The 5,921-nt window shown below is 37.4% G+C and overlaps 1 pseudogene; it reads right to left on the minus strand.

Annotated features, from left to right (window-relative positions):
- Positions 1 to 5,093: 5,093 nt before the first annotated feature.
- Positions 5,094 to 5,921, minus strand: part of LOC101585234 — a 4,815-nt pseudogene continuing 3,987 nt past the window's right edge.

Consider the following 5,921-nt stretch of genomic DNA (forward strand, 5'->3'; position numbering starts at 1 on the left):
TTGCCTACCATGCACACTACCTAGGTTTAAATCCCAGCCTCAACAAAGGTGATTATTTTGTTAGAAAAATTAACTTCTACATCTTATTGTTCTCTATTTATTGCCCTTTGTTCTTTGAAATGTGCCACTGCCCTGCCTTTTGGGGGTTTATGTGAACTTTTTTGTTAGATGTTTATTTTTACTGGTACATATTTGCAGTAGATGGTGACTACATTCGTCCTGGGAAGTGGGTACATATGCACATCTAGTGCTTTCTTCATTCACTTCCTCTGTCCCCTTCCATCATTCTTTTGATCCCCTTCTCTTTTGTAAAGATCTATCCCTCTGCTTCTTGTTCTTTTATCTTACTCTTTATTTACATTTTGGCTTTCTCATACTGTATTTAAGCTTGTATGTCTGATTTATTTCACTTAATATTACAGCCACAAAGTGCACTCATTTCCTACCAATATCTCAAGCTTACCCTTCTTCATAGCAAAATAGTACTCCACTGTGTATAAATACCACATTTTCTTTATTTATTCATCTGTCGATAGCCATATGATCTGCTTTTAAGATTCAGCTATTGTGAATCGTGCTGTTATAAACATGGGGATGCATGTATTACTGTAATGTGATACCTTTAACTCTTTGGGGGAGATACCTTGAAGGATAATACTTCGGTCTGGTGGAATTAGAAATTCTAGTGTTGGGTTTTTGGCTAATCTCCATACTGGCTTCCAAACTAGTTGTCCTGATTTAAACTTCCACCAAAATGTAGAAGCTTTCCTTTTTCTCCACAGCCTTAATAGCATTTATTGTTATACGATTTGTTGATGATAGATATTGGTTGCTGAGTACAATGGACTCTCAGTGTTTTAATTTATATTTCTCTAGTGACCAGCGATGTTGAATACTTTTTCATATATGTATTGAGCACTTGTATTTCTCAAGAGAAGTACCTGTTCATTTCAGTGGCCCACTTTTTGCTTGAGTCTTTTCTTTAGGGGAGCCCGATGTTTTTATTTATTTATTTATTATTTTATTTTTTATTCATTTTTTTGGTGGAACTGGGGATTGAACTCAGGCCCTTGCACTTGCCAGGAAAGCACTTATTTTACTGAGCCATCTCCCCAGCCCCTTGAGTTATTTATATATTCCAGCTGATTAGCCTATTGTCCAAGGAATACCTGTCAAAATATTTTCCCTTTCTGTCACTCTGTTGGTTGTTTCTTTTGATACACGGAAGCTTTTTTATCTTTTGGTACTGAACTGAACTCAGTACCTCATGCCTCTCAGGCAGGCACTGTGCCGCTGAGCTGTGTTCCTGGCCCAGCAGTTTTTTAATTTGAGAAAATCCCATTTGTTAATTCTTGACTCTATTTCTGGTGCAACTGGGTTTCTGTTCAGAAAGCCCTTGCTTATCTTGTCTTCAAGAATTTTACTAGGGGCCAGGAGATGGCTCAGTGGAATAAGCGCTTCCCTGGCAAGTGCAAGGGCCTGAGTTCAACCCCTGGTTCCACCAAAAAACAAAAAAAAAAAAAAAATAAAGGTTTTCAATTTTTCCCCATTTAATATATGTACTGCTGAAGCCAGTACCAGTTCCCCCCCCCACACACACACTTTTTTTTTTTGGCGGAACCGGGGATTGAACTCAGGCACTTGCGCTTGCAAGGGAAGTGCTTATTCTACTGAGCCATCTCCCTGGCCCCTTTCCCCCATTTAATATAATGTTGACAATAGATTTCTCATAAATAGCTTTAAATAGAACCCCACATTGGGTGACAACTGTGACCATGTTCCCCAGAATCAGAATGAATTAAGTTTGTCAACCATGGCATGACTGTAGTGGTCTAGATTCCTGTGGTACCCATTGTGATTTTGCCTTTTCCATTTCTAATTCCACTGATTTTGTCTCTCCTTTTAGAAGTAGATTGGCTAAAGGTTTATCTAATTTGGTTTATTTTTTAAAAGAATCAGCTTCTCCATTAATTGATTTGGAGAGTATTTTTAAACTTCCATTCTATTAACTTCTATTCTAATTTTTATGACTTCCTTCCTTTTTCTAGCTTTTCATTTGGATTGTTCTTCCTTTTCTAGGGTCTTGAGATGCATTACTGTCTAACTTTTCTAATTGTTGAAACAAAATACTTGCCACCCAAAGTTAAAGGAGAAACAGCTCAAAGCTTTCAGGGGTTTCAGTCCATAATAGTCTGACTCCAAGGCAAGGGTGTACTTGCAGAGGGGATTCCCATAAAACCAAAAACCAAAGAAAACCAGTTCATGATGGGCAGAAGAATTAGTTCAATCCCTTGTTCCACCAAATAAATAAATAAATAAATAAATAAATAAATAAATAAAATAAATTTATAGATAGTTTTGTGTCATTTGTACATAGAATGAGGTTAAAGGGAAATACATATTCTTTCCTGTAATTGTCCAGTTTTTCTAGGATAATTAATGGAAAGGACTGTCCCTCTGTCAATCAATTGCTTTAGTTCCTTCTTCAAAAATCACCTGGGGGCTGGAGAAATAGCTCAGCGGTAAAAGCACCTGCCTCGCAAGCATAAGGTCCTGAGTTCAATCCCCACTACCATAAAAATAAAACAAAACAAAAATCAGCTGGGCTAAGAAACAGTTCTTAAATACGGCAGCCAAAATTCAAGCAAAAGAAGACACTACAAAAGAAAGTAAACCTTGACAAGAAACTTGTATCCAAATTATACAATGTGCATCTAAAATTCAATAATAAATATGTAATAACCCAACAGAAAAATGAGCAAGGAGTTCAGCAGACATTTCTTTAAAGAAGATACACATGTAGCCAGTATGTACATGAATAAAATGATCAATATCATTAGTCACTGTGGAAATAGAAATCAAAACTCTAATGAGATAGCATGTTGTATATGCTTACAATAAACAAGGTTAAAAAATGGCAAATGTTGGTGAGAATGTAAATTTGAATCCTTCATACAATGCTGGTTGAAATATAAAATGGTGCATCTGCTCATAAAACAGTTTAGCGGTTTATGTGACCGAAAAATTCCACTCCTGAGTATACACCCAGAATGAGTCAACACATACGTCCACAAAAAACTTGTACATAACTATTCATTGTAGTGTTTGGGCCAAAAGTGGGAAGAACCCAAATGTCCATTACTCAGCATTGTTTCTCTGGGACAAAATATCTGATATATACACCTTAAAGGAGGAGAGGTTTATTTTGGCTCAGTTTCAGTCCATGGTCTGCTGACTGCAAGGCAGAAATGTCTTGATGGGAGGGCAGAGCAGAGCAAAGCTGCTTGCTTCATGGCTGCCAGGAAACAGAGGGGGTGAGAGAGCCTGGGAGAAGATATTTCCTTCTTAGGTGAGCTTCTGGGCTTTCTCTAACGGGCTCCACCTCCTAACAGCCCATTAATCTATGAACACAGCAATGAGTCAATCTATTTTGAGGTTAGCTTCCTCACTATTCAATCACCATCTAGGTACCTGTTAATGAATCAAGGCAATAGTCAAGATTAATCATCACATGCAACTGATGAATGCATAAACAATGGAATGCTATGGGAGTTTTTAGCCATCTAAAGAAACACTAATACGTGTTATAACATGTATGAAGATTGAAAACACGCTAAATGAAAAACATGAGACACAAACTGCCACATATATAGAATTCTATTTTTTATTTTAAAGCAAATACAAAATGATACAGAATTTCAAAACAAGATGATGGAGAATGAACAATGGTTGTTACACTGCATATGGTTATCATGAAGGTAGTTGTTCATATTATCACTTATAGGCATGCCAAATTGATCAAATAATTAGGTATTAACTGTTTCTTTCTTTTCTTTTTTTTTTTTTTTTTGGCTGAACTGGGGATTGAATTCAGATCCTTGTGTTCGCCAGTCAAGCACTTATCCTACTGAGCTATCTCCCTGGCCCCCTGTTTCTTTCAATAAACCAAAAGAAATTTCTAGTATAATTATATTATTTCACAGCCAATACTTGTAATGTTTATATTTTAAGTTTAAAAAAAGAAAGATAGTGATTCCTCCATTTTAATGTACTTTTTCCTTTTTAACTAGTCTAGTTCCCTTGTATTTCTGTACAATTTACAAAATAAGCTTGTTAATATGTACAAAAAATATATAGGAATTTTGACAATAATTTTATTATGGGTAAATTTGAGAAATAGCAACATTTTTACCATATCAAATCCAGAAATATGTCTATATTTATATAGTTCATCTTTGATTTCTTTCATTTGTTTCAATATTTTCATCATAAAGATCTTGTAATTGTGTTGTTAGATTTATAGCTAGGTGCCCGAATTTTTTGTAGTGACAAATTATTTTGCATTTTAAATTTCAGTTTCCATATGTTCTTTGCTAATAGATAGGAATATGATCGACTTAGGTGTGTTAATCTTATATATTGTGATCTTCCTGAATTCACTTATTAATTCTACGAACTTTGTTGTAGATTCCTTCATGTTTTTTACATAACAATAATCGGGGAGCTAGGGACATAGTTCAGCTGCACAGATACCTGCCTGGAAAGCAGAAGGTCCTGAGTTCAATTCTCAGTACCAGATAAGGAAAATAAAAAAGAAAAAACAATAATCTATAACCAATGCAGACTCAAAATAGTAACAGTTGTGTATCTTCCTTTCTAATTTGTATCCATTTTATTTCTTTATTTTAGTTTGAAATACTCATAATTTTAATGGTTGATAGCTTCTGGTTGGCTCTGAAGGAGACAGTTAAACAGTATTGCTTAAAGACCCCCAAGCACGTTCACAGCCCCTCAGCAGCATTGGCTTCTACCAATAGCCTTCTGCCTAGATAAGACTTCCATGGCCTCAGACCCCCTCCAGGGTTATGGAAATCACATTTTTTGCAATAAGTTGAAAAAAAAAAACTTTGGTACACCCATGATCTGTGTTCTTTAAAAAAAAAAAAAGTCAAACCAAACACCTTCCCAGGCTCCGCTGCCTCACAGAGGAAAGTGTTACTGCGGCAATCCAAATCCTTTGTGTTCTCTTGTCTCTTGCCGGCTGTGTGTTTCTGTTCCTCTCCCTGTTCACTAGAGTCATACAGCAGAGAGTTCTAAATCTTCCGTACACAGTACACCAGGACAGCCAGTGCTGTAGTGTTGTGCAGTCTCTTTCTGTGCAGGTCGTCTATCCGGATCAGCACTCCTGGAGTGGAGGAGGTGAGTGTGTGCAGAGGTAGTCGAGACAGTTTATAGGCATCATATTCCACCCAGTACTTGCAGCAAGGGTCAGACTGCTGGGAGATCCCATAAAGTGTGCAGCAGGCCAAGCTCAACACACCAGCAGGCAGGGAAATGTAGTGGGAATGATCTAAGTAAGGGCAGTGCCAATGGGGTGAAGAGGCAGGCAGTGCCAGCCAGCACAGCCATCTTATGCAGGCAGTTGCCCACAGTGACCTAGCACTCTGTCTCATCACCAGTTTGGGTGGGCTCAGTGACAATGTACTCATGTTGGGCTTCCAGGGCCTGTTCCAGCTCATAGTCAAACTGGTCCATTCTTGCCATTGTAGATCTTATGCACGATGTAGCAGTCTGTGGCTGACAAAGTTACCCTATCTCGGGCGCTGCCACTGGAGCTGCGATGCCACTGGAGCTGCGCAGGCCCAGATGCCTCCTTCCCCACACAGCTCTCTTGGAAACATTCCTTATTTCTTCAGGTTTTGTTCTGCTTGGATTTTTTTTTTTTTTTGCCTTATTAAGATGGCTAGGGCTTGCACTACTGAATGAATAAAATTGGGGAAAAGTAGAGATCTTTGCCTTGCTTCCAAGCTTTCCGGACAACCACACAGTCTTTCATCATTAAGTGTAGTGATAAGTACAGTATTTTTTTTTTTAAACATTTTCTTTTTTTTTTTTAATTTTATTTATTTATTTATTTATTT

The sequence above is a fragment of the Octodon degus genome, unplaced genomic scaffold (genome assembly GCF_000260255.1).
Source record: "Octodon degus isolate 3935 unplaced genomic scaffold, OctDeg1.0 scaffold00110, whole genome shotgun sequence".
NCBI classification, from domain to species: domain Eukaryota; kingdom Metazoa; phylum Chordata; class Mammalia; order Rodentia; family Octodontidae; genus Octodon; species Octodon degus.